This window comes from Chiloscyllium plagiosum, unplaced genomic scaffold (genome assembly GCF_037043375.1).
Source record: "Chiloscyllium plagiosum isolate Xiang-an unplaced genomic scaffold, Cpla_swu_hap1 HiC_scaffold_26, whole genome shotgun sequence".
NCBI classification, from domain to species: Eukaryota; Metazoa; Chordata; class Chondrichthyes; order Orectolobiformes; family Hemiscylliidae; genus Chiloscyllium; species Chiloscyllium plagiosum.
Window position 1 is genome coordinate 14369693 of NW_028270164.1, and position 16131 is coordinate 14385823.

The window sequence follows — 16131 nt, forward strand, 5'->3', positions numbered from 1 at the left end:
CAGGGACTTCGATGTTGTGGCTATTACGGAGACATGGGTAGAACAGGGACAGGATTGGCTGTTGCAGGTCCCAGGGTTTAAATGTTTTAGTAGGGTCAGAGGTGGGGGTAAAAGAGGGGGAGGTGTGGCATTGCTTGTCAAAGATAGTATTACTGCTGTGGAAAGGACGATGGATGAAGACTCGCCATCTGAGGTAGTTTGGGCTGAGGTTAGGAATAGGAAAGGTGAGCTCACCCTGTTAGGAGTTTTTTACAGGCCTCCTAATAGTCCTAGAAACGTAGAAGAAAGGATTGCGAGGATGATTCAAGAGAAGAGTGAAAGTAATAGGGTGGTTGTTATGGGGGACTTTAACTTTCCTGATATTGATTGGGAAAGCTATAGCTCAAGTTCGTTAGATGGGTCAGTGTTTGTCCAATGTGTGCAGGAGGGCTTCCTGACACAATATGTAGACAGGCCAACAAGAGGTGAGGCCATACTGGATTTGGTTCTGGGTAATTAACCAGGCCAGGTGTTAGAATTAGAGGAAGGTGAGCACTTTGGGGACAGTGACCACAATTCGGTGACTTTTACTCTAGTGATGGAGAGGGATAAGTGTGCACTACAGGGCAAGAGTTATAGCTGGGGGCAGGGAAATTATGATGCAGTGAGGCATGACTTAGGATGTGTGGCTTGGAAAAGTAAGCTTCAAGGCAAGGGTGTAATTGATATGTGGAGCTTGTTCAAGGAGCAACTATTGAGTGTCCTTGATAAGTATGTACCCGTCAGGCAGGGAGGAAAGGGTCGTGTGAGGGAGCCGTGGTTTAATAAGGAATTGGAATCCCTTGTTAAATGGAAGAGGGCGGCCTATGTAAAGATGAGGCGTGAAGGTTCAATTGGGGCGATTGAGAGTTATAAGGTAGCCAGGAAGGACCTGAAGAGAGAGCTAAGAGCAGCAAGGAGGGGACATGAAAGGTCCTTAGTTGGTAGGATTAGGGAAAACCCTAAGGCTTTCTATAGGTATGTCAGGAATAAAAGAATGACTGGGGTCGGAATCGGTCCAGTCAAGGATGGTAGTGGGAAGTTGCGTATGGAGGCTGAAGAAATTGGGGAGACACTGAATGAATACTTTTCATCAGTATTCAATCAGGAACAGGACATTGTTGTCAATGTGAATACTGAGTCACAATTAAGTAGAATGGATGGCTTTGAGGTATGTAGAGAAGAGGTGTTGGAAATTCTGGAAAGGATGAAAATAGATAAGTCCCCTGGGCCTGATGGCATTTATCCTAGGATTCTCTGGGAAGCAAGGGAGGAGATTGCAGAACCATTGGCCTTGATTTTTATGTCCTCGTTGTCTACAGGAGTAGTGCCAGAAGACTGGAGGATAGCAAATGTGGTTCCCTTGTTCAAGAAGGGGAGTAGGGATAACCCTAGTAACTATAGGCCGGTGAGTCTCACTTCTGTTGTGGGCAAAATCTTAGAGAGAATTGTAAGGGATAGGATTTATGAACATCTGGATAGGAATAATGTGATCAAGGATAGTCAGCATGGTTTTCTGAAGGGCAGGTCGTGCCTCACAAACCTTATTGAATTCTTTGAGAAGGTGACTAAGGAGGTGGACGAGGGGAAAGCGGTAGATGTGGTGTATATGGATTTTAGTAAGGCGTTTGATAAGGTTCCCCATAGTAGACTACTGCAAAAAATACGGAGGTATGGCATTGAGTTGGAGGTTTGGATTAGGAGTTGGCTGGCCGGAAGAAGACAGAGGGTAGTAGTTGATGGCAAAGGTTCATCTTGGAGTGCCGTCACTAGCGGTGTTCCGCAAGGATCTGTTTTGGGACCATTGCTGTTTGTCATTTTTATAAATGACCTGGAGGAGGGGTTAGAAGGTTGGGTGAGCAAGTTTGCGGATGATACGAAAGTCGGAGGAGTTGTAGACAGTGAGGAAGGACGTGGCAGGTTACAGCGGGATATAGATAAGCTGCAGAACTGGGCAGAAAGGTGGCAAATGGAGTTCAATGTAGCTAAGTGTGAGGTGATTCACTTCGGTAAGAGTAACAAAAAGATGGGGTACTGGGCTAATGGTTGGATACTTGGTAGTGTGGATGAGCAGAGGGATCTTGGTGTCCATGTACACAGATCTTTGAAAGTTGCCACCCAGGTAAATAGTGCGGTGAAGAAGGCATATGGCGTACTGGCTTTTATTGGTAGAGCAATTGAGTTCCGGAGTACTGAGGTCATGTTGCAGTTGTATAAGACTCTGGTGCGGCCGCATCTGGAGTATTGTGTGCAGTTTTGGTCACCATACTATAGGAAGGATGTGGAGGCACTGGAACGGGTGCAGAGGAGGTTTACCAGGATGTTGCCTGGTATGGTAGAAAGATCGTATGAGGAAAGGCTGAGGCACTTGGGGTTGTTTTCATTGGAGAAAAGAAGGTTTAGGGGTGACTTGATAGAGGTGTACAAGATGATTAGGGGTTTAGATAGGGTCGACAGTGAGAATCTTTTTCCACGTATGGAGTCAGCTATTACAAGGGGGCATAGCTTTAAATTAAGGGGGAGTAGGTATAGGACAGATGTTAGGGGTAGGTTCTTTACTCAGCGAGTCGTGAGTTCATGGAATGCCCTGCCAGTAGCAGTGGTGGACTCTCCCTCAATATGGGCATTTAAGCGGGCATTGGATAGGCATATGGAGGATAGTGGGCTAGTGTAGGTTAGGTGGGCTTGGATCGGCGCAACATCGAGGGCCGAAAGGCCTGTACTGCGCTGTATTCTTCTATGTTCTATGTTCTATGTTCTATAACCTCCCGGCCTGGTACAACAACCTCCGGGCCTGGCACAACAACCTCCCAGCCTGGTGTGACAATCCCTCGGCCTGGCACAACAACCTCCTGGCCTGGCACAGCAACCTCCCGGCCTGGCACAACAACCTCCCAGCCTGGTGTGACAACCTCCCAGCCTGGTGTGACAATCTCCTGACCTGGCACAACAACCTCCTGGCCTGGCACAGCAACCTCCCGGCCTGGCACAACAACCTCCCGTCCTGGCGTGACAATCTCCTGGCCTGGCACAACAACCTCCCGGCCTGGCACAACAACCTCCCGGCCTGGCACAGCAACCTCCCGGCCTGGTGTGACAATCTCCTGGCCTGGCACAACAACCTCCTAGCCTGGCACAGCAACCTCCCGGCCTGGCACAACAACCTCCCGGCCTGGCACAACAACCTCCCGGCCTGGTGTGACAACCTCCCGGCCTGGCACAGCAACCTCCCGGCTGAATATAATAACCTCCCGGCCTGGCACAGCAACCTCCCGGCCTGGCGAAACAACCTCCCGGTCTGGCACAACAACCTCCCGGCCTGGCACAACAACCTTTCGGCCTGGCACAGCAACCTCCCAGCCTGGTAAAACAACCTCCTGGCCTGGTGTGACAACCTCCCAGCCTGGCACAGAAACCTCCCGGCCTGGCACAGCAACCACCCACCCTGGTTTGACAACCTCCCGGCCTGGTGTGACAATCTCCTGGCCTGGCACAACTACCTCCCGGCCTGGCACAGCAACCTCCCGGCCTGGCACAACAACCTCCCGGCCTGGTGTGACAATCTCCTGGTCTGGCACAACAACCTCCTGGCCTGGTGTGACAACCTCCCGGCCTGGCACAGCAACCTCCCGGCCCGGCACAGCAACCTCCCAACCTGGTGTGACAACTTCCTGGCCTGGCACAGCAACCTCCCAGCCGAATATAATAACCTCCCGGCCTGGCACAGCAACCTCCCGGCCTGGCGAAACAACCTCTCGGTCTGGAACAACAACCTCCCGGCCTGGCACAACAACCTCCCGGCCTGGCGAAACAACCTCCCGACCTGGCACAGCCTGGTAAAACAACCTCCTGGCCTGGTGTGACAACCTCCCAGCCTGGCACAGCAACCTCCCGGCCTGGTGACAACCTCCCGGCCGGGTACAACAACGTCCCGACCTGGTGTGATAACCTCCCGGCCAGGAACAACAACCTCCCGGCCTGGCACTACAACCTCCCGGCCTGGCACAGCAACCTCCCGGCCGAATATAACAAACTCCACGGCCAGGCACAACAACTCCAGGCCAGGCACAACAACCTCCCGGCCTGGCACAGCAACCTCCTGGGCTGGCACAACAACCTCCCGGCCTGGCACAGCAACCTCCCGGCCGAATATAACAAACTCCACGGCCAGGCACAACAACTCCAGGCCTGGCACAACAACCTCCCAGCTGGGCACTACAACCTCCCAGCCGAATATAACAACCTCCCGGCCTGGTGTGACAACCTCCCGGCCTGGCACAGCAACCTCCCGGCCTGGTGTGACAACCTCCCGGCCTGGCACAGCAACCTCTCGCCCTAGTGTGACAACCTCCCGGCCTTGCACAGCAACCTCCCGGCCGAATATAACCTCCCGGCCTGGCACAGCAATCTCCCGGCCTGGCACAGCGACCTCCCGGCCTGGCAGAACAACCTCCCGGTCTGGCACAGCAACCTACCGGCCTGGCACAGCAACCTCCCGGCCAGGCACAGCAACCGCCCGGCCAGGAACAACAACCTCCCGGCCTGGCACAGCAACCTCCCGGCCTGGCACAGCAACCTCCTGGCCAGGCACAACAACCTCACGGCCTGGCACAACAACCTCCCGGCCTGGCACAACAACCTCCTGGTCAGGCACAACAACCCCCCGGCCTGGGGTGACAACCCACCGGCCTGGCACAACAACCTCCCGGCCCTGCACAGCAACTGCCCGGCCAGGAACAACAACCTCCTGGCCTGGCACAGCAACCTCCTGGCCTGGCACAGCAACCTCCCGGCCTGGCACAGCAACCTCCTGGCCTGGCACAGCAACCTCCCGGCCTGGCACAACAACCTCCCGGCCTGGGGTGACAACCCACCGGCCAGGCACAACAACCTCCCGACCTGGCACAGCAAGCTCCCGGCCTGGCACAGCAACCTCCCGGTCGAATATAACAACCTCCCGGCCTGGCACAACAACCTCCTGGCCTGGCACAGGAACCTCCTGGCCTGGTGTGACAACCTCCCGCCCTGGCGCAAAACCTCCCGGCCTGGCACAGCAACCTCCTGGACGAATATAACAACCTCCCGGCCTGGTGTGACAACCTCCTGGCTGAATATAACAACCTCCCGGCCTGGCACAACAACCTCCCGGCCTGGCACAACAACCTCCCGGCCAGGCATAACAACCTCCTGGCCAAATATAACAACCTCCCGGCCTGGTGTGACAACCTCCCGGCCTGGCACAGCAACCTCCTGGCCTGGTGTGACAATCTCCTGGCCTGGCACTACAACCTCCTTGCCAGGCACAACAACTCCTGGCCTGGCACAACAACCTCCTGGCCTGGCACAACAACCTCCCGGCCTGGCACAACAACCTCCCGGCCTGGCACAGCAAAATCCCGGCCAAATATAACAAATTCCCGGCCTGGAACAGCACCCTCTCAGCCTAGCACAAAAACCTGCCGGACTGGTGTGACAACCTCCCGGCCGAATATAACAACCTGCCGGCCTGGCACAACAACCTCTCGGCCTGGCACAACAACTTCCCGGCCGGGTGTGACAACCTCCTGGCCTGGCACAACAACCTCCCGGCTGAATATAACAACCTCCCAGCCTGGCACAGCAACCTCCCGGCCTGGTGTGACAACCTCCCGGCCTGGCACAGCAACTTCCCAGCCAGGCACAACCTCCCGGCTAGGCACAGCAACCTCACGGCCGAATATAACAACCTCCCGGCCAGGCACAGCAACCTCCCGGTCGAATATAACAACCTCCCGGCCTGGCACAACAACCTCCTGGCCTGGCACAGGAACCTCCTGGCCTGGTGTGACAACCTCCCGCCCTGGCGCAAAACCTCCTGGCCTGGCACAGAAACCTCCAGACCAGGCACAACAACCTCCTGGCCGAATATAACAACCTCCCGGCCTGGCACAAAAACCTCCTGTCCGAATATAACAACCTCCCGGCCTGGCACAACAACCTCCCGGCCTGGCACAACAACCTCCCGGCCTGGCACAACAACCTCCTGTCCGAATATAACAACCTCCCGGCCTGGCACAACAACCTCCCGGCCTGGCACAACAACCTCCCGGCCAGGCATAACAACCTCCTGGCCGAATATAACAACCTCCCGGCCTGGTGTGACAACCTCCCGGCCTGGCACAGCAACCTCCTGGCCTGGTGTGACAATCTCCTGACCTGGCACTACAACCTCCTTGCCAGGCACAACAACTCCTGGCCTGGCACAACAACCTCCCAGCCTGGCACAGCAACCTCCCGGCCTGGCACAGCAACTTCCCAGCCAGGCACAACCTCCCGGCTAGGCACAGCAACCTCACGGCAGAATATAACAATCTCCCGGCCAGGCACAAAAACCTCCCGGCCTGGCACAATTTCCCGGCCTAGAACAGCAACCTCCCAGCCTGGTAAAACAACCTGCCGGACTGGTGTGACAACCTCCCGGCCTGGCACAGCAATCACCTGGCCTGGCACAGCAACCTCCCGGCCTGGTGTGACAACCTCCCGGCCTGGCACAACAATCTCCCGGCCTGACACAACAACCTCCCGGCCTGGCACAGGAACCTCCTGGCCTGGTGTGACAACGTCCCGGCCTGGTGTGACAAACTCCCGGCCTGGCAGAGAAACCTCCAGGCCAGGCACAACAACCTCCTGGCCAAATATAACAACCTCCCGGCCTGGCACAACAACCTCCCGGCCTGGTGTGACAACCTCCCGGCCTGGTGTGACAAACTCCCGGCCTGGTGTGACAACCTCCCAGCCTGGCACAGCAACCTCCCGGCCTGGCACAGCAATCACCTGGCCTGGCACAGCAACCTCCCAGCCTGGTGTGACAACCTCCCGGCCTGGCACAACAATCTCCCGGCCTGACACAACAACCTCCCGGCCTGACACAACAACCTCCTGGCCTGGTGTGACAACCTCCCGCCCTGGCGCAAAACCAGGCCTGAATATAACAACCTCCTGGCCTGGCACAACAACCTCCCGGCCTGGCACAACAACCTCCCGGCTGAATATAACAGCCTCCCAGCCTGGCACAACAACCTCCCGGCCTGGTGTGACAACCTCCCGGCCTGGCACAGCAACCTCCCAGCCAGGCACAACCTCCCGGCCTGGCACAGCAACCTCACGGCAGAATATAACAATCTCCCGGCCAGGCACAAAAACCTCCCGGCCTGGCACAATTTCCCGGCCTAGAACAGCAACCTCCCAGCCTGGTACAACAACCTGCCGGACTGGTGTGACAACCTCCCGGCCTGGCACAACAATCTCCTGGCCTGGCACAACAACCTCCTGGGCGAATATAACAATCTCCCGGCCTGGTGTGACAACCTCCCGGCCTGGCACAGCAACCTCCCGGCCTGGCACAGCAATCACCTGGCCTGGTGTGACAATCTCCTGGCCTGGCACTACAACCTCCTTGCCAGGCACAACAACTCCTGGCCTGGTGTGACAACCCCCGGGCCTGGCACAACAATCTCCTGGCCTGGCACAACAACCTCCTGGGCGAATATAACAATCTCCCGGCCTGGTGTGACAACCTCCCGGCCTGGCACAGCAACCTACCGGCCTGTCACAGCAATCACCTGGCCTGGCACAGCAACCTCCCGGCCTGGTGTGACAACCTCCCGGCCTGGCACAACAATCTCCCGGCCTGACACAACAACCTCCCGGCCTGGCACAGGAACCTCCTGGCCTGGTGTGACAACCTCCCGCCCTGACGCAAAACCTCCCGGCCTGGCAGAGAAACCTCCAGGCCAGGCACAACAACCTCCTGGCCGAATATAACAACCTCCCGGCCTGGCACAACAACCTCCCGGCCTGGTGTGACAACCTCCCGACCTGGTGTGACAACCTCCCGGCCTGGCACAGCAATCACCTGGCCTGGCACAGCAACCTCCCGGCCTGGTGTGACAACCTCCTGGCCTGGTAGACAACCTCCCGGCCTGGCACAGCAACCTCCCGGCCTGGCACAGCAATCACCTGGCCTGGCACAGCAACCTCCCGGCCTGGTGTGTAAACCTCCCAGCCTGGCACAACAATCTCCCGGCCTGACACAACAACCTCCCAGCCAGCAACATGAACCTCCTGGCCTGGTGTGACAACCTCCCGCCCTGGCGCAAAACCTCCCGGCCTGGCACAGAAACCTCCAGGCCAGGCACAACAACCTCCTGGCCGAATATAACAACCTCCCGGCCTGGCACAACAACCTGCCGGCCTGGCACAACAACCTCCCGGCCTGGCACAACAACCTCCCGGCCAGGCATAACAACCTCCTGGCCGAATATAACAACCTCCCGGCCTGGTGTGACAACCTCCCGGCCTGGCACAGCAACCTCCCGGCCTGGCACAGCAACCTCCTCGGCCTGGTGTGACAATCTCCTGGCCTGGTGTGACAATCTCCTGGCCTGGTGTGACAATCTCCTGGCCTGGCACTACAACCTCCCGGCCTGGCACAGCAACCTCCTCGGCCTGGTGTGACAATCTCCTGGCCTGGCACAGCAACCTCCCGGCCTGGTGTGACAGCCTCCCAGCCTGGCACAACAACCTGCCGGATTGGTGTGACAATCTTCTGGCCTGGCACAGCCTCCCAGCCAGGCACAACAATCACCTGGCCCGGCACAACAACCTCCCGGCCAGGCACAACAATCTCCCGGCCTGGTGTGACAACCTCCCGGCCAGGCAAACAACCTCCCGGCCTGGCACAGCAAAATCCCGGCCAAATATAACAAACTCCCGGCCCGGAATAGCAACCTGCCAGACTGGTGTGACAACCTCCCGCCTGGCACAGCAAGCTCCCGGCCTGGGACAACAACCTCCTGGCCAAAAATAACAATCTCCCGGCCTGGTGTGACAACCTCCCGGCCTGGTGTGACAACCTCCCGGCCTGGCACAGCAACCTCCCGGCCTGGCACAGCAAACTTCGGGCCTGGCACAACAACCTGCCGGACTGGTGTGACAACCTCCCGGCCGAATATAACAACCCCCCGGCCTGGCACAACAACCTCCTGGCCTGGCACAACAACCTCGGGGCCTGGCACAAAAACCTCCTGGCCGAATATAACAACCTCCCGGCCTGGTGCGACAACCTCCCGGCCGAATATAACAACCTCCCGGCCTGGCACAGCAAACTCCCGGCCTGGCACAACAACCTCCTGACCTGGTGTGACAATCTCCTGGCCTGGCACAACAACCTCCTGGCCTGGTGTGACAATCTCCTGGCCTGGCACAGCAACCTCCCAGCCAGGCACAACAATCTCCCGGCCAGGCACCACAACCTCCCGGCCTGGCACAACAACCTCCCGGCCTGGCACAGCAACCTCCTCGGCCTGGTGTGACAACCTCCCGGCCTGGTGTGACAACCTCCTGGCCAGGCACAACAACCTCCCGGCCTGGCACAGCAACCTCCTCGGCCTGGTGTGACAATCTCCTGGCCTGGCACAGCAACCTCCTGGCCTGGCACAACAACCTCCCGGCCTGGCACAACAACCTGCCGGACTGGTGTGACAATCTCCTGGCCTGGCACAACCTCCCAGCCAGGCACAACAATCTCCCAGCCAGGCACAACAACCTCCTGGCCTGGCACAACAACCTCCCGGCCAGGCACACCAATCTCCCGGCCTGGTGTGACAACCTCCCGGCCTGGCACAAAACCTCCCGGCCTGGCACAGCAACCTCCTCGGCCTGGTGTGACAATCTCCTGGCCTGGCACAGCAACCTCCTGGCCAGGCACAGCAACTCCTGGCCTGGTGTGACCACCTCCCGGCCTGGCACAGCAACCTCCTCGGCCTGGTGTGACAATCTCCTGGCCTGGCACAGCAACCTCCTGGCCAGGCACAGCAACTCCTGGCCTGGTGTGACCACCTCCCGGCCTGGCACAACAACCTCCCGGCCTGGCACAGCAACTCCTGGCCTGGTGTGACAACCTCCCGGCCTGGAACAACAACCTCCCGGCCTGGCACAGCAAACTCCCGGCCAAATATAACAAACTCCCGGCCTGGAACAGCAACCTCCCAGCCTGGCACAACAACCTGCCGGACTGGTGTGACAACCGCCCTGCCGAATTTAACAACCTGCCGGCCTGGCACAACAACCTCCCGGCCTGGCACAACAACTTCCCAGCCTGGTGTGACAATCTCCCGGCCTGGCACAGCAAGCTCCCGGCCTGGGACAACAACCTCCCGGCCTGGTGTGACAACCTCCCGGCCTGGTGCGACAACCTCCCGGCCGAATATAACAACCTCCCGGCCTGGCACAGCAAACCCCCGGCCTGGCACAACAATCTCCTGGCCTGGTGTGACAATCTCCTGGCCTGGCACAGCAACCGCCCAGCCAGGCACAACAATCTCCCGGCCAGGCACAACAACCTCCCAGCTAGGCACAACAATCTCCCAGCCAGGCACCACAACCTCCCGGCCTGGCACAACAACCTCCCGGCCTGGCACAGCAACCTCCTTGGCCTGGTGTGATAATCTCCTGGCCAGGCACAGCAACTCCTGGCCTGGTGTGACAACCTCCCGGCCAGGCACAACAATCTCCCGGCCTGGTGTGACAACCTCCAGGCCTGGCACAACAACCTCCCGGCCTGGCACAGCAACCTCCTCGGCCTGGTGTGATAATCTCCTGGCCAGGCACAGCAACTCCTGGCCTGGTGTGACAACCTCCCGGCCTGGCACAACAACCTCCCGGCCTGGCACAGCAAAATCCCGGCCAAATATAATAAACTCCCGGCCTGGAACAGCAACCTCCCAGCCTGGCACAACAACCTGCCGGACTGGTGTGACAACCTCCCGGCCGAATATAACAACCTGCCGGCCTGGCACAACAACCTCCCGGCCTGGCACAACAACTTCCCGGCCTGGTGTGACAACCTCCCGGCCTGGCACAACAACCTCCCGGCCTGGCACAACAACTTCCCGGCCTGGTGTGACAACCTCCCGGCCTGGCACAACAACCTCCCGGCTAAATATAACAACCTCCCAGCCTGGCACAGCAACCTCCCGGCCTGGTGTGACAACCTCCCGGCCTGGCACAGCAACCTCCCAGCCAGGCACAACCTCCCGGCCTGGCACAGCAAAATCCCGGACAAATATAACAAATTCCCGGCCTGGAACAGCACCCTCCCAGCCTAGCACAACAACCTGCCGGACTGGTGTGACAACCTCCCGGCCGAATATAACAACCTGCCGGCCTGACACAACAACCTCTCGGCCTGGCACAACAACTTCCCAGCCGGGTGGGACAACCTCCTGGCCTGGCACAACAACCTCCTGGCTGAATATAACAACCTCCCAGGCTGGCACAGCAACCTCCCAGCCAGGCACAACCTCCCGGCCTGGCACAGCAACCTCACGGCCGAATATAACAATCTCCCGGCCAGGCACAAAAACCTCCCGGCCTGGCACAATTTCCTGGCCTGGTAGAACAACCTGTCGGACTGGTGTGACAACCTCCCGGCCTGGCACAGCAAGCTCCCGGCATGGGACAACAACCTCCCGGCCAAAAATAACAACCTCCTGCCCTGGTGTGACAATCTCGGGCCTGGCCCAGCAAACTCCTGGCCTGGCACAACAACCTGCCGGACTGGTGTGACAACCTCCCGGCCGAATATAACAACCCCCCGGCCTGGCACAACAACCTCGGAGCCTGGCACAGCAAACACCCATCCTGGCACAACAACCTCCCAGCCTGGCACAACAACCTCGGGGCCTGGCACAGCAAACTCCCGGCCTGGCACAACAACCTCCTGGCCGAATGTAACAACCTCCCGGCCTGGTGTGACAACCTCCCGGCCTGGTGCGACAACCTCCCGGCCTGGCACAACAACCTCCCGGCCTGGCACAACAACCTCCCGGCCAGGCACAACAAACTCCTGGCCGAATATAACAACCTCCCGGCCGAATATAACAACCTGCCGGCCTGGCACAACAACCTCTCGGCCTGGCACAACAACTTCCCAGCCGGGTGTGACAACCTCCTGGCCAGGCACAACAACCTCCCGGCTGAATATAACAACCTCCCAGCCTGGCACAGCAACCTCCCGGCCTGGTGTGACAACCTCCCGGCCTGGCACAGCAACCTCCCAGCCAGGCACAACCTCCCAGCCTGGCACAGCAACCTCACGGCCGAATATAACAATCTCCCGGCCAGGCACAAAAACCTCCCGGCCTGGCACAATTTCCCGGCCTCGAACAGCAACCTCCCAGCCTGGTAGAACAACCTGCCGGACTGGTGTGACAACCTCCCGGCCTGGCACAGCAAGCTCCCGGCCTGGGACAACAACCTCCCGGCCAAAAATAACAACCTCCCGGCCTGGTGTGACAATCTTCGGCCTGGCACAGCAAACTCCGGGCCTGGCACAATAACCTGCCGGACTGTTGTGACAACCTCCTGGCCGAATATAACAACCCCCCGGCCTGGCACAACAACCTCGGAGCCTGGCACAGCAAACACCCGTCCTAGCACAACAACCTCCTGGCCGAATATAACAACCTCCCGGCCTGGTGTGACAACCTCCCGGCCTGGCACAACAATCTCCCGGTCTGGCACAACAACCTCCCGTCTGGCACAACAACCTCCCGGCCTGGCATAACAACCTCCTGGCCGAATATAACAACCTCCCGGCCAGGCACAACAACCCCCTGGCCGAATATAACAACCTCCCGGCCGAATATAACAACCTCCCGGCCTGGCACAGCAAACTCCCGGCCTGGCACAACAACCTCCTGGAGAAAGTGAGGTCTGCAGATGCTGGAGATCAAAGTTGAAACTTTATTGCTGGAACAGCACAGCAGGTCAGGCAGCATCCAGGGAACAGGAGATTCGACGTTTCGGGCACAGGCCCTTCTTCAGGAATGAGCAGAGAGTGTTCAGCAGGAGAAGATAAAAGGTAGGGAGGAGGGACTTGGAGGAGGGGCGTTGGAAATGTGATAGGTGGAAAGAGGTCAAGGTGAGGGTGATAGGTCGGAGTAGGATGGAGGCGGAGGGGTCAAGAAGAAGACTGCAGGTCAGGAAGGCGGTGCCGGGCTGGAGGGATTCGGCTGAGACAAGGTGGGGGGAGGGGGGATGAAGAAACTGGTGAAGTCCAAGTTCATCCCCTGTGGTTGGAGGGTTCCCAGTCGGAAGATAAGACGCTCCTCCTCCGACCGTCGCGTTGTTGTGGTTTGGCGGTGGATGAGTCCAATGACCTGCATATCCTCGGTGGAGTGGGAGGGGGAGTTGAAATGCTGTGCTACAGGGTGGTTAGGTTGGTTCGTCCGGGTGGCCCAGAGGTGCTCTCTGAATCGCTCCGCAAGTAGGCGGCCTGTCTCCCCAATATAGAGGAGGCCACACCGGCTGCAGCGGATGCAGTAGATGATGTGGGTGGAGGTGCAGGTGAATCTGTGGCGGATATGGAAGTTTCCTTTGGGGCCTTGGAGAGAAGTGAGGGGGGAGGTGTGGGCGCAAGTGTTGCACCTCCTGCGGTTGCAAGGGAAGGTGCCGGGAGTGGAGGTTGGGTCGGTGGGGGGTGTGGATCTGACAAGGGAGTCGCGGAGGGAGTGGTCTCTACGGAAAGCTGATAGAGGAGGGGAGGGAAATATATCCTTGGTGGTGGGGTCTGTTTGGAGGTGGCGGAAGTGACACGGTCCTGTCCCCATTAGTCCAAGAACTCCCCACCTACGTTCGTGACACCACCCACGCCCTCCACCTCCTCCAGGATTTCCGCTTCCCCGGTCCCCAACGCCTCATCTTCACCATGGACATCCAGTCCCTGTACACCTCCATCCCCCATCACGAAGGACTCAAAGCACTCCGCGTCTTCCTTTCCCGCCGTACCACCCAGTACCTTTCCACCGACACCCTCCTTCGACTGACCGAACTGGTCCTCACCCTGAACAACTTTTCTTTCCAATCCTCCCACTTTCTCCAAACAAAAGGAGTAGCCATGGGCACCCGCATGGGCCCCAGCTATGCCTGCCTCTTCGTAGGGTATGTGGAACAATCCATCTTCCGCAACTACACTGGCCCCACCCCCCATCTTTTCCTTCGCTACATAGATGACTGTATCGGCGCTACCTCGTGCTCCCACGAGGAGGTTGAACAGTTCATCCAATACACTAACACCTTCCACCCTGACCTCAAATTCACCTGGACAGTCTCGGACTCCTCCCTCCCCTTCCTAGACCTTTCTGTTTCTATCTCAGGCGACCGAATCAACACGGACATCTACTACAAACCAACTGACTCCCACAGCTACCTGGACTACACCTCCTCCCATCCTGCCCCCTGTAAAAACGCCATCCCATTCTCCCAATTCCTTCGTCTCCGCCGCATCTGCTCCCAGGAGGACCAGTTCAAAATACGTACAACCCAGACGGCCTCCTTCTTCAAGGACCGCAATTTTCCCCCCGGACGTGGTCGACGGTGCCCTCCACCGCATCTCCTCCACTTCCCGCTCCTCCGCCCTTGAGCCCCGCCCCTCCAACCGCCACCAGGACAGAACCCCACTGGTCCTCACCTACCACCCCACCAATCTCCATGTACAGCGCATCATCCGCCGTCACTTCCACCACCTCCAAACGGACCCCACCACCAAGGATATATTTCCCTCCCCTCCCCTATCAGCTTTCCGTAGAGACCACTCCCTCCGCGACTCCCTTGTCAGATCCACACCCCCCACCGACCCAACCTCCACTCCTGGCACCTTCCCTTGCAACCGCAGGAGGTGCAACACTTGCGCCCACACCTCCCCCCTCACTTCTCTCCAAGGCCCCAAAGGAAACTTCCATATCCGCCACAGATTCACCTGCACCTCCACCCACATCATCTACTGCATCCGCTGCAGCCGGTGTGGCCTCCTCTATATTGGGGAGACAGGCCGCCTACTTGCGGAGCGATTCAGAGAGCACCTCTGGGCCACCCGGACGAAACAACCCAACCACCCTGTAGCACAGCATTTCAACTCCCCCTCCCACTCCACCGAGGATATGCAGGTCATTGGACTCATCCACCGCCAAACCACAACAACGCGACGGTCGGAGGAGGAGCGTCTTATCTTCCGACTGGGAACCCTCCAACCACAGGGGATGAACTTGGACTTCACCAGTTTCTTCATCCCCCCTCCCCCCACCTTGTCTCAGCCGAATCCCTCCAGCCCGGCACCGCCTTCCTGACCTGCAGTCTTCTTCTTGACCTCTCCGCTTCCATCCTACTCCGACCTATCACCCTCACCTTGACCTCTTTCCACCTATCACATTTCCAACGCCCCTCCTCCAAGTCCCTCCTCCCTACCTTTTATCTTCTCCTGCTGAACACTCTCTGCTCATTCCTGAAGAAGGGCCTGTGCCCGAAACGTCGAATCTCCTGTTCCCTGGATGCTGCCTGACCTGCTGTGCTGTTCCAGCAATAAAGTTTCAACAACAACCTCCTGGCCTGGTGTGACAATCTCCTGGCCTGGCACAGCAACCTTCCAGCCAGGCACAACCTCCCGGCCTAGCACAGCAACCTCACGGCCGAATATAACAATCTCCCGGCCTGGCACAACAACCTCCCGGCCTGGCACAATATCCCGGCCTAGAACAGCAACCTCCCAGCCTGGTACAACAACCTGCCGGACTGGTGTGACAACCTCCCGGCCGAATATAACAACCTCCTGGCCTGGCACAACAACCTCCCGGCCTGGCACAGCAACCTCCCGGCCTGGCACAACAACCTCCTGGCCTGGCACAGCAACCTCTCAGCCTGGCACAACAACCTCCCGGCCTGGCACAACAATCTCCCGGCCTGGCACAACAACCTCCCGGCCTGACACAACAACCTCCCGGCCAGGCACAACAACCTCCTGGCCGAATATAACAACCTCCCGGCCTGGTGTGACAACCTCCCGGCCTCGCACAACAACCTCCCGGCCTGGTGTGACAACCTCCCGGCCTCGCACAGCAACCTCCTGGCCGAATATAACAACCTCCCGGCCGAATATAACAACCTCCCGGCCTGGCACAGCAACCTCCCGGCCTGGCGCAGCAACTTCCTGGCCTGGTGGAACGATCCCCTGGCCTGGCCTGGTATAGCAGTTTTGTGCCTGGTATATCCACCTCCCAGACTGGTGTAACTGCCTCG